Below are 22,422 nucleotides of genomic sequence, written 5' to 3'. Positions count from 1 at the left end.
AGCTGGGGAGGGAGGGAGGAAGGGAGGAGCAAGGGCAGGGGTGCGGAAGGGAAGGAGCCGCGGGGATGAGGAGGGGGAGGGGCAGAGAGGGGGCGGAGCAAATGGTGGGAGGGAGGGAGAGGGAGGCGAGCAGGTGGGGAAGGGGAGGGGGCGGAGCAGCTGGGGGTGAGGAAGGGGGAGGGGACTCTGGGGGCGGGGTAGAGGAGCCGAAAGCTCAGTAACCAACCGCCTCACAATCAGTCTCCCCGGGGCGGGGTCGCCGGCGGGCGGGATGACGTCACCGTCCGGGCCGCCGGCCCCGCCCCCCGGCGCCGAAAGAGGCGTCCGCCTATTGGCTGCGTGCGTGCCGCGGCGGGGCCAATGACGAGGCGGCACAGCGCGCAGGTTGGGCCTTGACGTTGTCGCCGCCGCCGTCGCCGCCGCCGCCGCCGCTCGCTGTGTACCTCTGCCTCGGCCTCCGCTGTCGCCGCCGCCACTGGGTCCCCGTGAAGACGACCCATCCCGGGCCCCCCGCCGCCGCTGCCGCCGCCGCCTCCGGCCGTCCCCGTCCGTGCCGCCGCCTTCTCCGCCTCCTCCTCCGGGCCGCGCTCGGGCCTGATGAGACCATGTCCTGACTGAGGCGGAGGCGGAGGCGGCCGCAGCGGGCGCGGGCCCAGGCCCAGGGCGGGCGAGGCACGGAGGAGGGAGGCCGGGGCCGAGCAGGCCCGCAGCTCCGCGGGACGAGCTGCCACCGCCTCCGCCTCCGCCCCCAGGTACCCGGGGCCCGCAGGGAGGGGGCGTCGGCGCGCGGTGGGGGCGTGTGCGGGGAAGAGCGCAGCCCCCCGCCCGCGTCCCAGCTCCGAGTTTGGGGGGGCCCCTGTTCCCCACCTCTGCTCTCTCTCTTGCTGGGCGTGTCTGCACCCCCCCGTCGTGTTTATCTTGTCTCCCCGGGACCGAGCTCGGGGCGGCCTTCCTCGGCCGGGACTCTCTGGGCTGGGGCGCTGGAGGTGGGGTTCTGCGGCCCCCCCAGAAGGGGAGAAGGGGTTTCCGGGGGGCGGGGCGGGCCCTGGGACCCTGCCCCTGGGAATGCTTCGCGGGCTGTCCCCGCGCCCCTCGCCCCGCACAGGCGGCCCCAGGTCCAGGCTGCAGGAAGCTGCTCATGGGGGGACATCGATCAGCAGGCTCCTGCCCAAGCTCGGGGCCGACTTACTTAGTGGCCCGGTGATTCTGACCCGGAATGACCCGTGTCGGCTTTCGGTCGGTTTTCGAGGGTGACGGGGACTGTGTTTGTTTATTTGTCTTTCTCCGGTTTCCCCCCCGAGCCTCTCAAGAGAATTTACCCTTTAATTGGGGGTAAGATGGTGGAGAGTAACTGAACAGGGGATTCCACCAACTTTGTAGTTAAGGTACCACTTCGCAGAAGTTTAGGATCTACGGTAGGATCGGGCTGTGCAGGTGTACGCTGTTTAAGGTGTGTTCCGTTCAGGGATCGATCATTTAAGGTGGCCTTGGTTAAGAATGTCTCACGTCAATTTATGCATTTGCTGCATTTATGATAAATGAGGATTAAGTCGTGGGGGCTGTAAAAGCCGATCGCTCCTTTTTCATTTTGTTTCTTCGAAATTCGTATTTGGGTTTCTTTTGGTCGGGTAGCTACTGCCTGGGATAGTCCATATACCTTGATCTGGGATATTTCCGATTTTCTTGAGCTTCTTAGCGTAGTCTCTTATGCCTTTCTTTGGAGCCACATTTATTTTTAGTGGTGTAGTATTTTTGGAACGTTCTTGCTCTGCTTTGTGTTTCGGACAAAATGCCTTTTAGTACGTGTTACCACCCCCTTCTCTTACCCTAATTCTGCTACTGAACACCACCCCTCAACTCCCGGTTTTCAGTGGCTCCTTGCTGACTCCAGTTTAGCCTGATAGTTAAAGCCTTTCGGGACAGATCTGGCCCCCATCTCCCTCTACAGCATTCTCTCCCACTAGTTTTCTACACAACACTCTTTCGAAGGTAAACTGGTTTATCCATTGTTCCCCCCAAATAGCATGTGCAGTCCTCCTGTGCCTTTGTTCAAGCGAGTCCCTCGGTGTGGAACGCCCTCCCCCTTCACTTGTCTAAATCCTGGCGTTTTCTTCTAGATCCATCCAAAAGCCCCATCTTCTTGGGCAAGCCACTCTTCCCTCCGAACTGCAGTAACACTCATTGCCCATACGCTCATTGGCACTCAGCATGTGACAACAAATCTTGTTTATCTTTTTATGTATGAGTCCTGTCTCCCTAAGTAGATTGGGAGCCCTTTGAGACCGAGGTCTGAGTTACTTTTTGTAGCAACAGTGCCTAAGCGTAGTGTCTTGCAAAGTAGCAGATGCTCAGTCATTGAGTGCTGATGATGCTGCTTACCACACAAAATAAAATAAGTAATACCTTATCTAAAATTTTATTTCAGACAGTCTTGATTGAGATACCGACCTAAGTGATCCTAGAGCGATTACCTCGGTTTGTTAGAGAATAGTGCTTAACAAGATTCTAATGAGGCTAAACCTTGTGGGTTTGCCCTTGTGTGGGCCATTGAGTTTCATAGAAAGGAAGAACACAGTTCTGTAGCTACAAACTGCACTCTTAAGTCCCATCCCCCTCTGGACCTCAGTATCTTCATGTGTAAAATGCAGGGGGTTAGCTTTGTTACATGATTTCTATGCATCTTTGGAGGTCTAAGTTCTGTGATTTTGAAGCAAACCAGGCCATGATGAACTGTTGCTGGTACAGTTTTTTCCTTCCCTCTTCTGTTCCATCAGGGTACTCAGTATTGTGTATTAGTTAACAGTAATGTAGTTAGAGAATTGCTGTGTAATTTATTATTAGGTGAGAGTGGTAGATGGGATAGTGTTTTGTGGTTGTTTCTCTCTGCGGGTAAATCAGTTTGATTAGCTGTTTCACATGTACTGTAACTATCTGTTCTTTCTTATCCGTGGAAATCCTACACCATTACTCTTGTCCTATACCATTACTCTTCTACTCCATTACCTCTTCATGGTATGGACCTGATCTTAGGCTCTTCAGGGCTTTGCCAGTGGACCATAATATCCTTCCATGTTGGAAAGACTTCCTGTTTGATTTTTTTTACTAAGTTTATTTATTTCTAGTTTTCAACATTCACTTTTATATAAGATTTTGAGTTCTAAATTTTTCTCCCTCTCCCCTCCCCAAGAAGGTATACAATCTGATATAGGATATAGGTGTATAATCATACTAACTATTTCCATATTGGTCATGTTGTGAAAGAAGAATCGGAACAAAAGGGAAAAATCACGAGAAAGCAAAAACAAAAAAAAGTGAAAATAGTGTGCCTCCATCTGCATTCAGACTCCATAGTTCTTTCTCTGGATGTGGATAGTTTTTTCCTCTTGTTTTATACATTTTTTTTTCTTTTTGCAGGGAGGAAGGCAGGGCAGTTGGGGTTAAGTGACTTGCCCAAGGTCACACAGCTAGTAAGTGTGTCAAGTGTCTGAGGCTGGATTTGAACTCCTGACTCCAGGGCCGGTGCTCTACTCACTTCGACACCTAGCTGCCCAGGATAGTTTTTTTCCACCACGAATCTTGGGATTATCTTGGATCATTGTATTGCTGAGAAGAGCTAAGTCTGTCAAAGTCAGTCATTGCACAATGTAGCTGTTACTGTATACAATGTTCTCCTGGTTTGGCTCACTTTACTCAGCATCAGTTTATGTAAGTCTTTCCAGGTTTTTCTGAAATCAACCTACTCATCATTTCTTATGGGACAACGGTATTCCATTACGTTCATATTCCTATACCACAACTTGTTCAGCCATTCCCCAATTGATGAGCATCCTCTCAATTTCCAGTTCTTTGCTACCACAAAAAGAGCTGCTATAAATAATTTCGTACATGTGAGTCTTTTTCCGTTTTTTATGATCTCTTTGGGATACAGCCCTAGAAGTGGTATTGCTGGATCAAAGGGTATATTCAGTTTGATAGCCCTTTGGGCGTAGTGCCAAATTGCTCTGCAGAATGGTAGGATCAGTTCACAAGTCCACCAGCAGTGCATTAGTGTTCCAATTTTCCCAATCATTTTCCTGTTTTGGAAAGACTTCCTATTTGGACCTGAACTTCCAAGACTAGTCTAGCCAAATTTGCAGATGCATCTCATGAGGTTGCCTGCCAGGTGATGAATTTTCCTTCAGCAACAACTCAAAAAGACCAACCAGCTTTCAAAGCATGGAGGAATTGTGATCTGTATAGATAGAGTTCATACACCTGCAAAATAATTGATTCTTTCATTACTTACTTTGTTCATAAGGCAGGTGATGTAAGATTATTTTTATAAAGAAAACAAAGGTACTTAAGTTTACTCTCATTAATTAAACCGAGGAAAAAAATCGTGATCATGCTTTTGATTTTAGGAAGTAGATTTGAATGGTGGATATTTTGCTTAGGCAGAATTATTATTGTTAATGTCCTATTTATAGCAGGTACTTAAAAATGGTAACCAAAGTTATTGTATTTGAGGCATTTGAATCTAAATTCTGTATTTCCTGGTATAGGGTAATGTTTAGTTTTAATGAAATCATCACTTTGAATTTTAAAATGGAAGATTGTGAAGTAAATTTAACATGGTAAAGTAGTTTCTCAGCTAGGCGATGAATTAATAATGATAGTAGTTAACATTTACATGGTGTTTTAAGGTTTGTGAAGTACTTTCTGTATATTAGCTCATTTTATTCTCACAGCAAGCTCAAGAGGTGTAGGTGTCATTATTATCTCTTTTATTATAATTGAGTAAACTGAGGAGAGAGGTTAAGTGACTTACCCAGTCATACAGCTAGTGATTGTCTGAGGCAGGATTTGAACTTAGGTCTTCCTGACTCCAAGACCAGCTCTCTACTACGCCACCTAGCTGCCTCAAGTAGGTAAATTAAAATTGGGTTTCTAAAAAAAAATGGTTTCCTATCATTTTTGTAACCATAGGTCATATGTGAACAAAATTTAAAATTTGTTCCTGTGAAAATATAATTTCTCAGCTTTGCATGCATTGGCAATTTAGAAAAATTTTATGTAGTGATAATTCACATAAATAAAAATATAATGGACTGTCATACATTGTTTCCATCTTAGTGTTTTAAAAATGAACCTTCCCAAAGACCTAACAACTGACAGCTTCTCCTAACTTGAAAGAACAATACTTGTAATAAAAATCTCAGGAAACACCCGATGAGATATGCCAAATGACTAAGATCCCAAACGAAGTTTTAAACTTCAAAAACAAAAAGAATTTGTTTACCTTTCTTGTTCTTTATCTGTATACCAGTAGGTTTGTTATTATTTTTGTGCAGTTATAGTCAATGTTGCCTTTTTTGTAGTTCTACTTGTTTTAGTTTTACATTAATTTGTATGTTTCCATACATTTATATTTATATTGTTTTCCTGGTTCTGTTTACTTGATTTTGCACCAATTCATATAAGTCTTAACATCCTTCTCTACTTTCATCATATTGATTGTTAATACTCTATTTCCTTCTTTGCTACCACATTTATTTTACTATAAATATTTTCATGTATATGGGGACTTTTTTGTCACTAACCTTCTTGGGATATATGCCTAGTAGTGGAATCTCTGGGTGATGGGTTACCCCCATGACTATTAGAGCTTTTCTTTCTTTTTCTTATTTTATTGCTGCCTTTGATTTTTATCTGTCATTTCTGGGGATAACATCTCCTTCCTCCCCCTACACTTAGCTAATGAACCTTCCCTTGTAACAAAGAAAGATAAGCCAAACAGCCTATAAAGTGGTTATGGCTTTGAATATCCTACTTAACATCTCCTAGTCCCCATTTCTCTATCATAAGGAAAAAGGTATGTTTCCTTTAATTTTCTGGATAAAATTTTCCATCAGATTTCAGCTCCGTGTTAGGGTATCTAATAATAAATAAATAAAATAAAAGGTAGAGGAAAAAAAACACTGAAAAAATTGGTTCATGCGTGAATTTTTATTCCATCAATTCCTAGAATTTACTAAATGATGTTTATTAGAAAAATGTGTTGTTAATGCTGAAAAGCTTCTTTCCTTCACACCTAACAGAATGTTATTAAAAGTTTTTAATGACAACTTTTGTTTTTATATCACCTTCATTTCCTAATGAATCCCTTCCTCCCATCCAGAGCGCTAAATCCCTTCTAACAAGGGATAAAAAAAGAGGAGAAAAAAATAGCAGTTTAGCACAACTAGCATGTTGATGAAGTCCCAGAGTGGTGCTATGTGCCATAGTCTCCTTTCTGCCTCTGAGTACTACATGGCTCTGCCCTGGGCTGCCTTCTTTTCTCTCTGCATAATATTTGTCTTGGTGATCTCATCAGCTCTAATGAACTCAGTTATCTCCATACTGATGATTCTCAGGTCTACTTATTCAGGCCGAACCTCTCTCCTGACCTCCAGTTGGACCTCTTGAACTGGATGACCTGGAGACATATCATATTTTCACCCAAGCCCTCCCTTTTTCCTTACTTTCCCATTATTATTGAGGGTACCACCATCTTCAAAGTCTCCCAGGTTTACAAGTTAATTGTCATCCTTAACCACCCATTCTCTGTCACCTCCAATCTACTGCCAAATCCTTTCATTCCAACTTTGTAACATCTCTAGTATATGTCTCCTTCCTTCACTGACGCTGCCACCAGCCTGGATTCAGGCCTTCATCATCACACACCTATAATGCTGTGATAGTAATAAGTCCAGTAGCAGCAAGCCTGCTGGTTAGTCCATGCTCCACTCAGCTGTCAAATTAATCTTCCTAAAGTGCAGCTCTGACCACATCTAAACTCCAATGGCTTTTTGTCACCTCCAGGATCAAATATAAAATCCTCCATTTGGCATTTAAAGCCCTTCATAACCCGACCCCTCCCTCTCCCTTTCTACTGCTTATGTCTTACTCTCTCTTTTCTCCCCCAAATAATCTGTGATCCAGTGACATGGGGCACCTAGGTGACACAGTGGATAGAGTGCCAGGCCTGGAGTCAGGAAGACTCATGTTCCTAAGTATCTGGTGTCAGAAGTCAGTTACTCACCCATGTTTGCCTCAGTTTCCTCATCTGTAAAATGAATTGGAGAAGGAAATGACAAACCACTTCAGTATCTTTCCCTAGAAAACCCCAAACGGGATCATGAAGAGGCAGACATGACTGAAAACGACTGAACAAATACAGCCAGTGACACTGGCCTTTTTCCTCTTTCTTATATTTTACCCTCCGTCTCCTGGTTTCATTTTCTTTTTTTTTAAATTTTCTTTTTTTTTTTTTTATTTTTAGTTTACAACACTCGGTTCTACATAATTTTGAGTTCCAGATTTTCTTCCCTCTCCCCCCCCCAAGATGGCATTCCTGGTTTCATTTTCACTGGTTGTCCTTCATGCTTGGAATTCTCTCCTTCCTCATCTTTGCCTCCTGGCCTCCTTCCAGTTCTTCCTAGATTCCCCTTGATTTTAGGGCCTTCTCTCTGTTCGGATCTTCAGTTTATTACATATATAGCTTGTTTGTTAGAGTTGTTTGCATTTTGTCTCTGCCTTCTTAGATTGTGAATTCTTTGAGAGCAAAGGCTGGTTTTTGCCTTTCTTTGTATCCCCAGCACAGGTACATTCAGTAGGTGCTCAGATATTTTCTTGTTGATTTGACCTCTGAAAAGAAGGGAAGGGAATGACTTCTGTCATTATACAACATTCAGTGTCAGTTTTCGTTGTTTTTTCCCTTTCCTGGACATTGCTTTTATTTTGTATATTTTGCTCATGATGGTGCGTGGTTCACTTTGTGTCAGTTCAGAAAGCCTTTCCATTCCTCCCACTATTCTTCCTTTTCTTTCTTTTTCAAATGTAGTCATCTGTTTTTATGGTGATATTCAATCTTATATTCACTTAACACAATTTTTAAGCCATTTCCTAACTGATGATCATCTACTTTGTTTCTGGTTCTTTGTTACTACAAAAAGTGGTGCTTAAATGGATTTGGGTGTACTCTACTTCAAGAAATCTCCCCCAAGATGTGTGTACGTATGCTACATTGTTAAAGCCTAATGGAACACGGGCCTTAGGGTCGATTTTGGAATCTTTAATGGAGTTCCAAACTAAATGTACATGGTATATTATAGTGTATTAATTCCACAATATATATGTCTTCTTTCTTGATTCTAACACGCTCAGTCTGTTGATCAAATAGAGATTTATTTACTGCGGAAATTTGCTTACGACAGCTTGTTGGATGTTTAAGTTTTTATCTCCATTTCTTACCAGTAGTTAAAGAATAAGACATGGTGAAGGAGTTAAATACCAGTGTATAAAGTATTTATTATACATATTTAGAAAATTCCAGGCATATTCCCTTTGACTGTACAACTTCTTATTTTAGTGACATGTTTTAGATGTAGTTGCTTTAGAAACTTCCTACAAAAATTACATTAGATGACAACTATTTAAATTTAAATACTCCTTATTACATTTAAGTATTGTATAGAACTTTTAACTGTTTTACAGGATAGGAAGAAAAGAGGTTAAAACTATAGAAGCTTTGGCCAGTCGGATATCAATCAGACATAAAAATAAAGCTGTTTCAAAATTGCAGGAGAAATCAAATAGAAAATGAAATTTTGTTTTAAACAAATTATTTGAATTCAGTCTTTCATAAATATATCTATTGAGCAAAGAGTGATCAACTTGAGTCTGATTCCTGGACCGTGTTCAAGTAATTTCTTCCCCTTATTTGTCATGAGGGAAAATTTGAGATCTAGTAATACAGAAACTCATTTGCGTTTTAGGTTAAAATGTTTGGTCTTCTACACTTAAAGCTTGTACTAGTTTCAAATGATGTTTTTATGTTTAAGGGCCAGATTGCTTGGGCTGAGGCTTTGATTTTATAACTTACTAGTTGTCATCTGAGAATCCATAACTTCACGGCATTTTCAAAAACTTGTTAGCATACATACACCTGACATGTTATTCACATATACACATACACGTAGTGACTCCTTTGTAGTATCATAGACTCATAGATTTAGACCTGGAAAGGACCAACCCTCCTTATTCTGTTATAGATAAGAGAAAATATGCCCAGGTTATGTGTACGTAGACACGCAGTGTCTATTTCCAACGATGGAAATCGAAATTAGAACAACCACCAAACAGTCAAAATTAAGCCTTTGAGATTATAATGACAAAGCTTTGCTTCAAAGAGATGAGGAAAAAAATCAAAACTACTTATTTCCCCTTGTTGTTTACAGAGGCAGGGGAATATGAGTGTGGATTTTTGTATAAAAAGTGACTTTTTTCAATACGTAAATTATTTCTATTAAACTTTTTTCCTTCCGATTTTTCCTGTTCTTTATTATAAGGGATGGCTCTCTAGAAGGGGGTGGGCATAAGGTAAGATTACTGTGGGAAATAAGTGATGTAAAAACTAAAGATATCAGTTAAAAATATGTTTGTATGTGTATTTTTTTTTTTTGGAATGAGAATGAGAAAGGAAATTCTAATCTAGTAGAAGAAAGACCAATGAGGAGGCTGTTAGAATAGTCCAGGCAAATGATAGTGAAGGTGTCCTCAAATATGATGAGGACCCAGTGGGAGTGGAAGGGGAGGGGCAAATGTGAGTGAGACTGGGCATAGAGTTAGTAGGATTTGGAAGTGTTTAAGCCGAGGTGATGGAGGTTGGGGGAGGTAAGGAAGAGAAAACAAAGATGACTTAAGGGGATGCCACCCCCTCCCCCACTAAAAACACACACAAAAAGACAAATGGTCCAGTGGGAGCCCTTGAAGTCTCTTCTAGTTGTAAATTCTGGGGTTAACATGACATAGATTTAAGTATACTTATTGTCAGCAAGAATTTATCATGTACAAGAAAATGAAAGATTTATTAAGTACCTAAGTTCTTGGCATTGTACTAGGTTAGAGGCCTTATAGAAAGAAAAGAAAGCTGGCCCAGGGAGTTAGGAGGCTGAGGTTGTGATCCTGATGGGAGCATCCTGGCAGTGTCAGTCACGAAGCATTTATTAAGCACTTGCTGTGTGCTAGCTACTAGATAAACAAATACAAAAACTGGTGAGATAATTCTTGACCTCAAGACACTTAGAATCTAGCCCAGGTAGACCTGCAGTGCTTAGTTTAGATAGGCAGATACAAAATAGAGTCAAGCTAATTGGGGGGAGGGGTGGGTGGTACTGTGTGGGATGATGTCAGAAAAGGCTTCTGGGAAAAAGTGGTGTGTGAGCTGAGGTTTGAGGACCTTTGTTTTGTAGAAGGGCCCGGGCCAGCTGTCCTCAGTTTCCTCTGGATTTGGCCTGCATGCCTCAGTACCTATGGCCATCTTATCATGGAATGGTCCTTACTTCCTTTCCTTCTTTTGGTGAGTTCCTCCCAGAATCTCCATGTTATGGAAGGGCCCAGGACAGCCACTCTGCTCCTTTTCTAGGTTCTTCTTCTGACTCTCCAGCATTCGCCACTTCTTTACAAGTTTAGGTTGTCCTATTAAATTGGAAGTTCTTTGACAGAGAATGTTTCTTTTTGCTTGCATTGGTGTCCCCAGCACTCAGCAGACTGCCTGGCACATAGTAGGGGCTGGAATGGGAGACAAGATTCCTCTGTAGGCACAATAAGAGGCCATCGTGTCTGTGAATGGTGGTGAATAAATATGCATAGTTAGGAGACTGAGGTCCAGAGAGAGGAGATAAGTTGACCTAGGTTCCCTAGATAGTAGAGAGTATGACAGAGGTGAAATTTGAATCTATGTCCTGGGACTTCACATCTATGTGATAGAAAAAACCTGCTGAGAAGCAGATTTTTTATTATTTTAGGTAAAAATTCAGTTTTTCTATTTCAGCATGTAAATGGTCAAAGGGTATGAATCAGTGATTCTTTTTTTTTCTCAGTCAACAAGCCTTTGTTAGGAGAGTCACTTCTTTCTCATAATACACAGTACTTTTTAAAAATAAATTTATTTTTAGTTTACAACACTCAGTTCCACAAGTTTTTGGGTTCCAAATTTTCTCTTCCTCCCACTCCTCCCCCAACCCACCATCATATACCTTCACATTGAAATTATTTACATAATAGTCCAATCGTAATGAAGAATTATAACCCATGGAATGAATCGTGAGAAAGGAGAAATGAAACAAAAAAAGAAGGAAAAAAAAAGACAGCAAAAAGTTTGCCTCAATCTGCATTCAGACTCCATAATCCTTTCTCTGGATGTGCATAGCTTTTTCCATCACGAGTCTTTTGGAGCTGTCTTTGTACCTTGCATTGATGAGAATAGTGAAGTCTATCAAAGTTAGTCCTTACAGATACCCTGTGTCTGTAATCGTGTATAATGATCTCCTCGTTCTGCTCCCCTCACTCAGCATCAGTTCATATAATTCATTCCAGGTTATAATGAAGTCCGTCTGCTCTTCATTTCTTATAGCACAATAGTATTCCGTCACATCCACATACCACAGTTTGTTTAGCCATTCCCCAATTGATGGGCACCCCCTTCATTTCCAGTTCTTTGCCACCACAAAAAGAGCTGCTATAAATATTTTTGTACATATGGGTTCCTTTCCCACTTGTATGATCTCTTTGGGATATACCCCTAGAAGTGGTATTGTTGGGTCAAGGGGTATGCGCATTTTTATAGCCCTTTGGGCATAGTTCCAAATTGCTCTCCAGATGGATCAGGTCAAAACTCCACCAGCAATGTGGCAATGTTTCCATTTTTCCACATCCTCTCCAACATTTATCATTTTCCAGTTTTGTCATGTTAGCCAATCTGACAGGAGAGATATGGTACCTAAAAGTTGTTTTGATCTGCATTTCTCTAATCAATAGTGATTTAGAGCCTTTTTTCATATGGCTCTAGATATCTTTAATTTCTTCCTCTGAAAACTCCCTGTTCATATCCTTTGACCATTTCTCAATTGGGGAATGACTTTTATTCCTATAAATTTGGCTCAGTTCCCTGTATGTTTTAGAGATGAGGCCCTTATCAGAGACACTGATTGTAAAGATTTTCTCCCAAGTTTCTGCTTCCCTCCTAATATTTGCATTGGCTTTGTTTATACAAAAACTTTTCAATTTAACATAATGAAAATTATCCATTTTGCATTTTGTGATGCTCTCTATCTCTTGTGTCATGAATTCTTGGCTTTTCCATAAATCTGATAGGTAAACTTCCTTGCTTTCCCAAATTGCTTATAGTATCAGCCTTTATTTCTAAATCATGAACCCATTTTGACTTTATTTCGGTATACGGTGTAAGATATTGGTCTATGCCCAGTTTCTGCCCTACCATTTTCCAATTTTCCCAGCAGTTGTTGTGAAATAGTGACTTCTTAGCCCAGAAGCTGGATTCTTTGGGTTTATCAGAGAGTAAATTGCTATAGTCATTGACTACTGTGTCTTGCATACGTAACCTATTCCACTGTGAATCAATGATTCTTAAAAAGAAAACTTGTTAACTGTTAGCAACCTCATGAAAGAATGCTTCGTATCCCTAATAACATGAGGTTTCACTTAATATATAGCCACCTGGCAAAGATGAAAAAGATGAGAATCAGTCACCGGTGGAGTTGTGCAAAGATGGGCGTGTTAGTGTAATATTGGTCAAGCTGTGAGTTCGTATAACCATTTTGGAAAGCAGGTGAGTAAAATGTCTGTCCCCTTTGACCCAAAGTTTGGAGTAACCCTTATTCTGGTAGCAAAGAAGGAGAAACGGAGTAGATGGCCATTGATTGAGGAATGTTACTGAGCTGTAAAAGACCAGTTAATATGATGAGAGGAGCGTGGAAAGGCTAAAATGAACTGAGGCCCAGAAAAGTAAGCAGTGCCAAGAAAATAACATCAGTAAATGGAAAACGGTGGAGAGTGAATGTTGTAGGATTACAAAGACAAAGCATGGCCAGGGAGAAAAGGGACAGAAGATACCTCCTCCCACTCCGTTGGAGAGCCTGGAGGCTGGTGAGGTAGGGCATGGGAGGAAGAGTTCGTGAGTGTGGAATGTGGCATCTATTTTAGGTTTTTTTGATGTATGTAGGCTTTGCTAATTTTTTTATGTTCCTTTTTTTTTAATATTGTATGGTGTGGCTTTCTGGCGAGGGTGCTAGGAGAAATTTAAGCAATGTAAAAACAAAAGGCATCAGTAAAAGTTTATTTTAAGAAAGGAGACTGTTTTTAGAAGTGATATTAATTTGTAGAATTTTAGAATTCTAGGCACTTTGAGATTATACCTGGTCTGTTTCCTCCTTTCTAAGAATGATACTTGCTAGTCTGTCCTAGAAAGAAACCTCTTATCCATATTTTCCTGATAAAATATTGCTTTTTATAATTTCAATTCAACAAACATGAAATACCCCCATCAGGGGAGCACTACAGTAGCCCCTAGGGGGAAACCAACTTTAGATCGGGTTCTCCACCATTCTGATTGAGACTCTCCCTAACTAGCCAGACTGACCTTCCCCAGGTGCAATAGATGTTTTTTTTAACTAACATCAAGAATAAGCATTTAGGCAAATAGTTGGAAAAAACCCTTAAATTTCAGATGATTTACAACTAGATAAAAAGAATAGAGGATGGACTCAGAATATTTCCTTTTATTTTTTCACATTTGTCAGATTTTGTTGTTTTCATCGCTGTAAGTTCTGAATGTGCTTGATATCACTTGATACAGTCTTACCTGTATTTCTTTATAGTTTTTAGTTTGCCATACTTACAGTCTGTTCAGTTGACATAGAACTTAACATGTTGTTTTCAATTCAGGTCAGCAAGCGCCAGGTGCCTAGTATGTACCAGGTATTCTGTGTCTCACGATTTCTTCCTGCCTCTTCATCCTTTGCTCACCTTCATCCTGTGACCCTAGACAGGTCACTTAAGCTTACTGAAGCCTTGTCTGTAAAATGAGGAGAATGCTACTTAGTCCTGAAGTCTGTCCTTACAATAAACATGTAAGGCAGAGTGGTAGAAGTAACTCACCTCTTTTTACGAGCTGAGGACATAAAGGGGAGGAGACATGATGTGACTGGCCCATGGCCACCAGGCTTCAAAGTGACACATCTGGACCTTGTTCCCACTCCCAGGTCTGGTGTGTTTTTCTGGTTTTGCAGTTTGATTCTGTTGATATCAATGAACATTTATCAGTATTTGCTAGGTCGAAGCCCTGTGCCAAGAGATTGGGGGAGAGAATTTAAGTGACGTTTGCTCAACTCTTAAAATTGATTTTTTATTCTGAACTTCACAAACAACAAATTCACAAACATGGCCCTCTCCGTCAATGTTGTGGCACAGACTAAGAGGGGGTCTGTCTCAGGCACAGTTTGCTTTTCTTTTAAAATATACAGCAAGTTCAGCCTTTAGCTTTCAAAGCTTCCTACTTCTTTGTGCTTTGTGGCCTTCCTCTGATTCTCTTCTCTGTATTTAAAAAAAAAAGATATTTCAGTGGCCTTTATTTTTATCTTTTGCTCCCTTGTCCCTCCTCTCCCTTACCTACCCAAACTCTCCTCCCTGCAGTGGAAGGGAAAAAAAAAAAGACCAAAACTAATCACATGGGCTGTGACTGAAAAGGTGTGTTGTGTTTGAAATCTTGAGTCCATTACTTCTTGGCCAGGAGGTAGGTGGAGTTGTCATGGGTCACTATAATGATCAAAGTTCTTAAATCTTTCAAAATGGTATTTTCTTCACAATAACATTATTGTGTCAATTGTTTTCTTGATTCTCTATCAGTTCAGATAGGTCTTCCTATTTTCCTTGGAAACTGTGCATTTCATTATATGTTATGGCACAATAATAATATTTTCTTACATTCATATATAAGATAATTTGTTTAGCTGTGCCTTAGTAAGATGGGCACTCTCTTAGTTTTCAGTTCTTTGCCACTAAAAAAAGCCCATGTGAATAATTTGGTACCTTTTCATCTTTTTCCTCATTTCTTCTTTGATCTCCTTCTGGTATAGGCCTAGTAGTAGTATCTCTGAGTGTAAGTGTAGTTTGGTGACTTTGGGGGCATAGTTCTGGATTGCTTTCAAGAATGGTTGGACCAGTTTCACAGCTTTACTTTGTTGTCACTGTTATTTAGTTGTGTTTGACTTCCATGGCCCCATTTGGGGTTTTCTTGGCAAAGATACTGAAATGGTTTGCCATTTCCTTCTCTGGCTCATTATTACAGATAAGGAAACTGAGGCAAGCAGGATTAAGTGACTTGCCCAGGGTCACACAGCTACTAAATATCTGAGACTAGATTTGAATCCAGGAAGAAGAGGCTTCTGTACTTAAGGTAGTTTCACTAACAGTGCACTAATCCTGCTTTCCCATAGCGCCTTCAGCCAACATTTGTCATTCTCCTTTTTTTGTTATCTTTGCTTATCTAATGGATGCCAGGTAAAATTTGAGAGTTGCCTTAATTTGCAGTTTTCTAATTATAAGTGATTTGGAGCATAGTTTAATACGATTTTTGGTAGCTTGAATTTCTTTGAAAACTGGATGTCCTTTAACCATTTATCTATTAGGGAATGGCTCTGACTCACTTTCATGGAATCTGGAAATCTGGTGGGGTTATAACAGAAATAACTAGTATGAAAGAATGAGATGCATTTATAGTTATTAATACATCAAATCACACACATACACACACATATATAGTGTTGCAAACTTAAAGTACTGTATAAATGCTAGCTATTATGAATACTGTTAATGCGGTATATAAGAAGTATAAGCAGAATGCTTTTGTGACCCTGGGAAAAAGTAGAGAGTGAGGGAGGCCAGGAATCTTTGAAGAAGTAGTGTTTGAATTGGGTTTTAAGGAGAGGTGGGAAGAGAAGAGAGAGAGAGAGAGAGAGAGTGTGTGTGTGGGGGGGTGGTGGGGGATGGGGAATATGGGACATTTCTGGAAGAAAGTGAGCAGAGGTACAGATGTCAGATAATATGGGATATATATTTTGGGTGGTGAGTAGTTATCTTTATATAGGACATAGAGGAATAGGTAGTTTGAAATTAGGCTGGAGAGGTAGATGGGTTCCAGATCAAACAGAGCTTTGAATGTCAGGCAGATGAATTCGTTTGAGCTTTTTTGTAGCCATTAGGGAGCCATTGAATAGTTCTGAGCAGGAAGAGTACCAGGATCAGATGTGTGCATAAGGAATAAGAAAATTTGGAGATTGTGTGAGTAGTTATACCATTGAAACAAGTAATAATAAAGTCAGGAGAAACAGGTTCTGAAGGAAAGCTGTCTTGGTATGAGAAGGTGGAGTTTGATGCATCAGTAGGATGTTGAGGTAAAGGTGTTTTGATCTTGCAGTTGGAAATTCTGGTTTGGAACTCAGGAGAGATTGCCAAGGGAGAAATTGTAGAGAGAGAAGATGACCAATGTAAAAACTTTGCAGAACATTTACCTGAAAGGTTCGGGAAGAGGACCCATGAAAGAGAAGCAGGCTGGTGTGGTGTTAGTGGCAACTTGGGGGGGGTAATTGGTGGACTTGGAATGGTGGGCTGGAAGTTGTGTAAGAAGACTGAAAAGTGAGGGGAGAGGGGAACTCAGTTATGAAGGGCTTTGAATGCCAAGCAAAGGATTGATTGTATTTGATCCTGGAAGTGGTAGGAAGCCAGTGGAGTTTGGCCGGGGTGGGGGGGGGGTGGTGCTGGTCACACCTGCATTTTAGGCAAATCATTTTGGCCACTGAATCGAGTTTGGGGAAAGACTTGAGGCAAGGCAGACCCACTAGCCAGGCTATGGCAGTAGTCCAAGCATGAGGTGAGGGGGGCGGGGTCTGCACTAAGGTGGTACAGTGTTGGAGGAGAGATGGGAGCATATTGGAGAGATGTTGCAAACTTGGCAACAGAGAAGTTGACACCTCCGTTGTGAGCCTAGGGGACTTGGAGAATGGTGGTGCCCTCAACAGCAATAGGGAAGATGAGGCAGGGCTGGTGTTTAGGGGAAAAGATAATGAGCTTAGTTTTGGACTTGTTGAGTTTAAGGTGTGGACTAGACAATTATTTCAAGATATCTGGAGGAAGTTGGAGATGTGAGATTGGAGGAGAGTTGAAAAGTGAGGACAGATTAGGGAGATTTAAGAATCATCAGCATAGAGATGGTAATTCAAGCCAAGGTAGCTAATGAGATAACCAAGTGAAATAGGATAGAGGGAGAAGTGAACAGGGCCCAGGACAGAGCCCTGAGTGTATCTATATGAGGCTCTAGCAAGGGAGACTGAGAATGAACACCCATCTTATAGGTAGGAGAACCAGGGGAGAATGGCATCTGGACAAGCTAGAGAGAAGAGAGTCTCACGAATACACACGTAGAGATAATTGATGTAGTCACCAAGTGAAATTACAGAAGGAGAAAGGAAGAGGATGCAGGAAGGAGTCCTATGGAGCCATCAGTGTTAGAGGTCACCTGGCCAAAAATCCTACAAAGGAGACTAAGGAGTGGGCCCGTAGGAGAGAGCAGTGTCCTAAAAACCCAGAGAGAAGAGAAGATCAAGGAGACAGGGCAGTTGACAGTGTCAGATGCTGTAGAGAGGTCCACAAGGATAAAGATAGAGAAAAGGGGGGGCAGCTAGGTGGCGCAGTGAGTAGAGCACCGGCCCTGGAGTCAGGAGGACCTGAGCTCAAATCTGGCCTCAGACACTTGACATATGTATTAGCTGTGTGACCTTGGGCAAGTCACTTAACCCCAGTTGCCCTGCCAAAAAGCAAAAAAAAAGGGCATTGGATTTGGCAATTAAGAGATCATTGGTAGCTCTGGAGTGAGCAGTTTTGGTGGAATGATGAGGTCTGAAGTCAGATTGTAGGAGGTTAAGAGAGAAAGTGGCCACCTGTTTTAGACAGTCTTCTCAGGGAGTTCTGCACAAAGAGCAAAAGAGTAGAGGCCAATAGTTAGTGGTGTGACATGATTAAGTGTGTGTGTGTGTGTGTGTATGTTTTTGAAGATGAGGGAGTCCTGGCATGTTTGTAGGCAGTAGGGAAGGAGCCAGTAGACAGCAAGAGATTGAAAATAAGTGATAGAATGGGAATGACATATAGGAGTCAGGATGTAGGAAGAGAGGATGGAATGGAATCGCTTGTGTATATTAAGGGGGCCTGCCTTTCTGAGGAGAAAGGCCACCTCATCATGTAAGACATGGGTCATGGAGGAGTGAGGATCCAGAGAGGTCAAGAGAAATGAGGATTGAAAGGAAGAGGTCAATAGAACTGGACAATTAAAAAGACCACTGCTATCTGGAGAGACCTTGCTTGTAGACAGGAGGCAGGGAACCAGGAGATTTGGAAACATTGAAGATGATAGAGGGATTGGGAATGACAGTGGGGGAGATCAGCTGTAGAGAGGACCAAGACAAAGGCGCACCAAGGGATGAGCTGGTGTCAGCCGAGACAAGGGCCAGCTCCTTATCAGAGACTAAGGTGAAGGGGGAGAAAAAGGGGATGTGAGCCAAGTGTGGGAGACGGGCCTTTCTCTCAAATGGTCTCGGTTCCTTTGGATTGAATGAACTTTGCCTGCCATTTCTGGCCTGATGTTTTAGCAGTCTTGGATTTTGCCCAAACTTAGGATGCAGCTTTACTTTTAAGTAAAAACTATTAACTAAACATAATAATACAATTCTGAGTTTTCTTAGGGTGGCTGAAGTGGACTTTTGAGTTACAGAGGGAGGGAGAGAAAATGTATGTATGTAAGTATGTATGCGTGTGTGGTGAGGTGTGTATGAGTGCCTGTGTGTTTCATTTCATTCATCTTTGTATCACTTCATTTAGGTCTTAAGCATTTATTAAGCACCTGCTGTGCTCTGCACCAGGCCCATCGGGAATGGTAAAGCCGAAACAGTGCCTGCTGCTGACAAGTTTACCAGGCAGACAGCATATACAGAATTGATAGAGTAGATCGAGGATCATCGGAGTCCAAATCCCTCATCTTACAGGTGAGGAAGCATGAGTCTAAAGGACTGATCTGGAGTCACACAACCCTTAAGTGCTGGAGGCAGGATTTGAACTCAGGTTTTCCTGACTCCAGGTCCAGCACTCTGTTCACTTCACTCAGCTGCCTAAATGGAGCGTTAGAGGTGAAGGCCCTCTGGTCTGGGAGGATTCGCTCATGTCTGCTGTAGAAGGCATCATCTGAGTCTCTTCATAATTGTCACTGTTATGGTACAATGTTCTTTTACATGACTAGTATAAATGTAGCCATTCCAGTTGTTGGACATGTAGGTTATATCCTGTTTTACACTTTTACAAACAAGCTAGTTAGGAATATTACTGCTCTGGCACATAATTTTCAAAACACTTAAAATACTCTCTTTGGGGTGTAGTCTCTGCATTGTGATGGCTTCAGTCAAAAAGTGTGGTTAGTTTTGTGACTCATGCTGTATATTTCCAGATTGGTTTCCTAAAAGTTTGTACTAATTTATAGTCTCACCTTGAACATAATTACCTCTACTTCCCAAGCCCTATTATCATCAACATTTAGTTTGATAATTTGGGTTTGTTTATTTTTTAGGTTTTACAGGTGTGAGGCAGTACATTTTAAAATTGCTTTTCTCTGTTATTTAGAGAATTAGACCATCTTTTCATGAAAACAATTTAAATTTCCTAAAAATCATGCTTTTTTTGTTTGCATTTCACAGGAATTTCTTTGGAAATATGGATTAATTTAAATATTAATCTATAAATCGTGGCTATATTCCCTCTTTTAAGAGTTTTAAGAAGTATTCTAAAATTGTAGCAATAGCTCCAGGTTGTTGGCTCATTTTTTAAGATGCTAGTAAAATCATAATATGTTTTAACAGTTTCAAATATTTTTCATAAATCTGTTTTTTTATAAGGCTTTTCCTGTACATTTCACTTAATCTAGTTAAACTTCCTACAGATGCTGGATAATTTCTAAAAAGCTCAATTTTGGGAATTTTGTTGTTTAATGTCTTTAAAAAAGCTTTCCCTTTGGGAAATTGTGTAGATTTACTTATAAATAGGAACTTAACTATTGTACAAAAATTGTTAGTGACAAACTGATTTCAGAAAGCCTATATACCCAGGTTCTACTTGATAACTCTTCTTTTTTAATATTTTTATGGCTTTAAGCCCTGTATTGATATAGGGTGGTAGCCCTGTATCAATGTAGAAATAGGTTGAATTCCAGAAGTTTAATTGTTTGGAACTTGGAACACAATTTGCCATAGAAACAATACCATAATTGGTAGTTAGGTTCCCAGACTGGTCCACAAAAGCTCTTTTTAACTCGTCCTTTAGCTGGCTCTTAACCCTAAACTGAATTTTCGGTCCTGGGAGCAGGGAGCCATGTGGTGGTAGAAGAAGGAGAAGTGGGGGCAGGGTCATCCGTAAGCAAATGTTTGAAATAGGCCAACCTTGTCTCTGGTGTCTTCCACCTCCCATTCTGTACACCTTTCCCACCTTCAGAGGATCCTGTCTCTAGGCCCATGGGTGCCCTCCCCGCCTCCCCCCAATTCTGTAGGTCTGAGCTGCCCGTCTTCTTCCTCCTCCTGCCTGTGGGTTCTTAGTGTCAGCTCTTACTTTTCACAGCTCGTTTTCCTTTTTGTTTTTCACTCCTGAGCACAAAGATTCCTGAAAACTTAAGTTTTTCACATGAAATTCTTCCTTGATTGTTGGCAGGTATGTTATAGTCTTAGAGGGAGCACGTGCACCCATTCATACCTAGAAGGCCTGCCTCTAGAATGAAATATAGACCCCTTCAGTTGGCACTAAGAAGCCCTTCGAGATCTGGCACCAGCCTACCTTTCCAGACTTAATTTCATGTACTTCACATTCTGGCTGCACTAGTCAGCTTGCCGTTCCCTGGAACTTGGCATTTGGGCTGGCTCCTACCTTTCTGCCTTGGCAGAAGCTGCTCCCCACACTTGCAATACACTGTCCTAATCTCTTCCTCTTAGAGTCCTCAGCTTCGAGGGTCAGCCAGGGTGCTCCCTTTATGAAAAGGCTTTTTGGATCCAAATTTCAGTGCTTTCCCCCTTGTTAAATGATCTTATATTTACTTGTCTGTGGACTGTTTCATCCTGTCAGGATTCCTTGGTTCCTTGAGGTCAGCAGCTTTTTGTTTCTGTCTATGTCTCATGGGCGCTTAATAAAGGTTTGTTAAATTGGTTGGAAGTACAGGGCGTTCATGTGTTAGGGGAGTGTTTTATAGCCTGTTTTCTTGGTGTGAGAGTAATATCTACTTGGTGTGGTGCACAGAACTTTGGATTTGGGGTCAGAAGAGGTGGATTTGGATCTCAACATTGTCATTTACTGCCTTGTATAACAGAGCAAAATTAACCTCTTTCCTTCTCTCCAAAAAGGAGGGAATTGGACAAGATGATCTTAACTATTCCTTCCAACTCTAAAATTCTATGGTCATATGAATGTAAGTGGGTAAGTAGGAGCCATCACATTCGGGAAAAATTTACATTAAGCCATGCTCCCACAAATATAGCAAAAATATTGCTTAGTTATTACTTAGAACTAATTAATATATAGTTAACAGTCACAGAATATTTGGGTCTGAGAGACAAGAGGAACTAGGTATTTACTGCCCCACTTGCCCAGATAGAGCTGCTTGCCACCTCTACTCCCAGTTGCCCTGTGGTTAAAGTGGTCCACTGGGAGCTGATGCCACTGCCCTTGAACCACTGCTATGCCTACTTTTAATTGACCCACTTTGTTCTTCCTCCACCTTTGGTGTGTAAACTCATTACCTCCTGAACCCCTTATCCCTATGACTCAGACTTGCCTCCTGCTTAAGTGAGAATTTCTTTTCTTTGCCCTTGCACTGTTCATATGCCCTCTGGAGTCCTCTCTGTTTGGTTAACTAACTCTTATTCTCTCTTAGATCTGTTCATCTCATGTTCCTGATGATTTTGGTGCTGCTGGAAGCCAGGCTTCTTCCTGAAAACCCTGCATGCTTGGACAGCCTCCCTAGTACTGGGTGTATCTTCCCCAAAACAGTGGTCTGGGGAGAAGAGCAGGGCCAGTCCTTGTGGATCGTTCCGTTGCCACTCTCACTCCAAAGTCATCCTCTTTTATGGCTTACTTTCTGTCTGTTTACTTCATCCGGATCCTGGTTACAGTCATCTATCAGCCTCCAGGTCGTTCTTCCTTTTCTCTCCAAGGAGTTCAGTACCTGGATTGCAAGCTTCTCCTCACTCTCACATCCTCACTGCTTCATGATCTGCGTTTCCCACCCTTCTCTCCGCTGCCTCAGTCCCTGTGACTTACCTTCTCAGCCACTTATAGGTGTGGCCACATCCATAATTGTGCTACTTCCATGATTTTGATCTCTCTCTGCCTCGCTTCTCTTGCATTTATTCTTTGTGCTTACTAAGACTCGAAGACCCGAGGGGCCCTCCTTGTTCTACTTAGTCATTTGTGTTCTCATTTTATTCCCTTCACAGTCTTTATGTTATGGTTGATAGTTCAGCTGTC

General features: G+C 41.8%; 1 protein-coding gene across 1 annotated transcript in view; it reads left to right on the top strand.

The window, feature by feature from the left end:
- Window positions 1-686: 686 nt before the first annotated feature.
- The window catches only part of ZRANB1 (zinc finger RANBP2-type containing 1), a 79,755-nt gene continuing 58,019 nt past the window's right edge, over window positions 687-22,422 (top strand). Inside the window, exon 1 of the mRNA XM_036734598.1 lies at window positions 687-752. The gene's annotated coding sequence lies outside the window, so the exon portion shown is untranslated. The remainder of the gene's footprint in view (window positions 753-22,422) is intronic.

The sequence above is a fragment of the Trichosurus vulpecula genome, chromosome 8 (assembly GCF_011100635.1).
Source record: "Trichosurus vulpecula isolate mTriVul1 chromosome 8, mTriVul1.pri, whole genome shotgun sequence".
Lineage (NCBI taxonomy): Eukaryota > Metazoa > Chordata > Mammalia > Diprotodontia > Phalangeridae > Trichosurus > Trichosurus vulpecula.
This window is presented reverse-complemented; position numbering and strand designations above follow the sequence as displayed.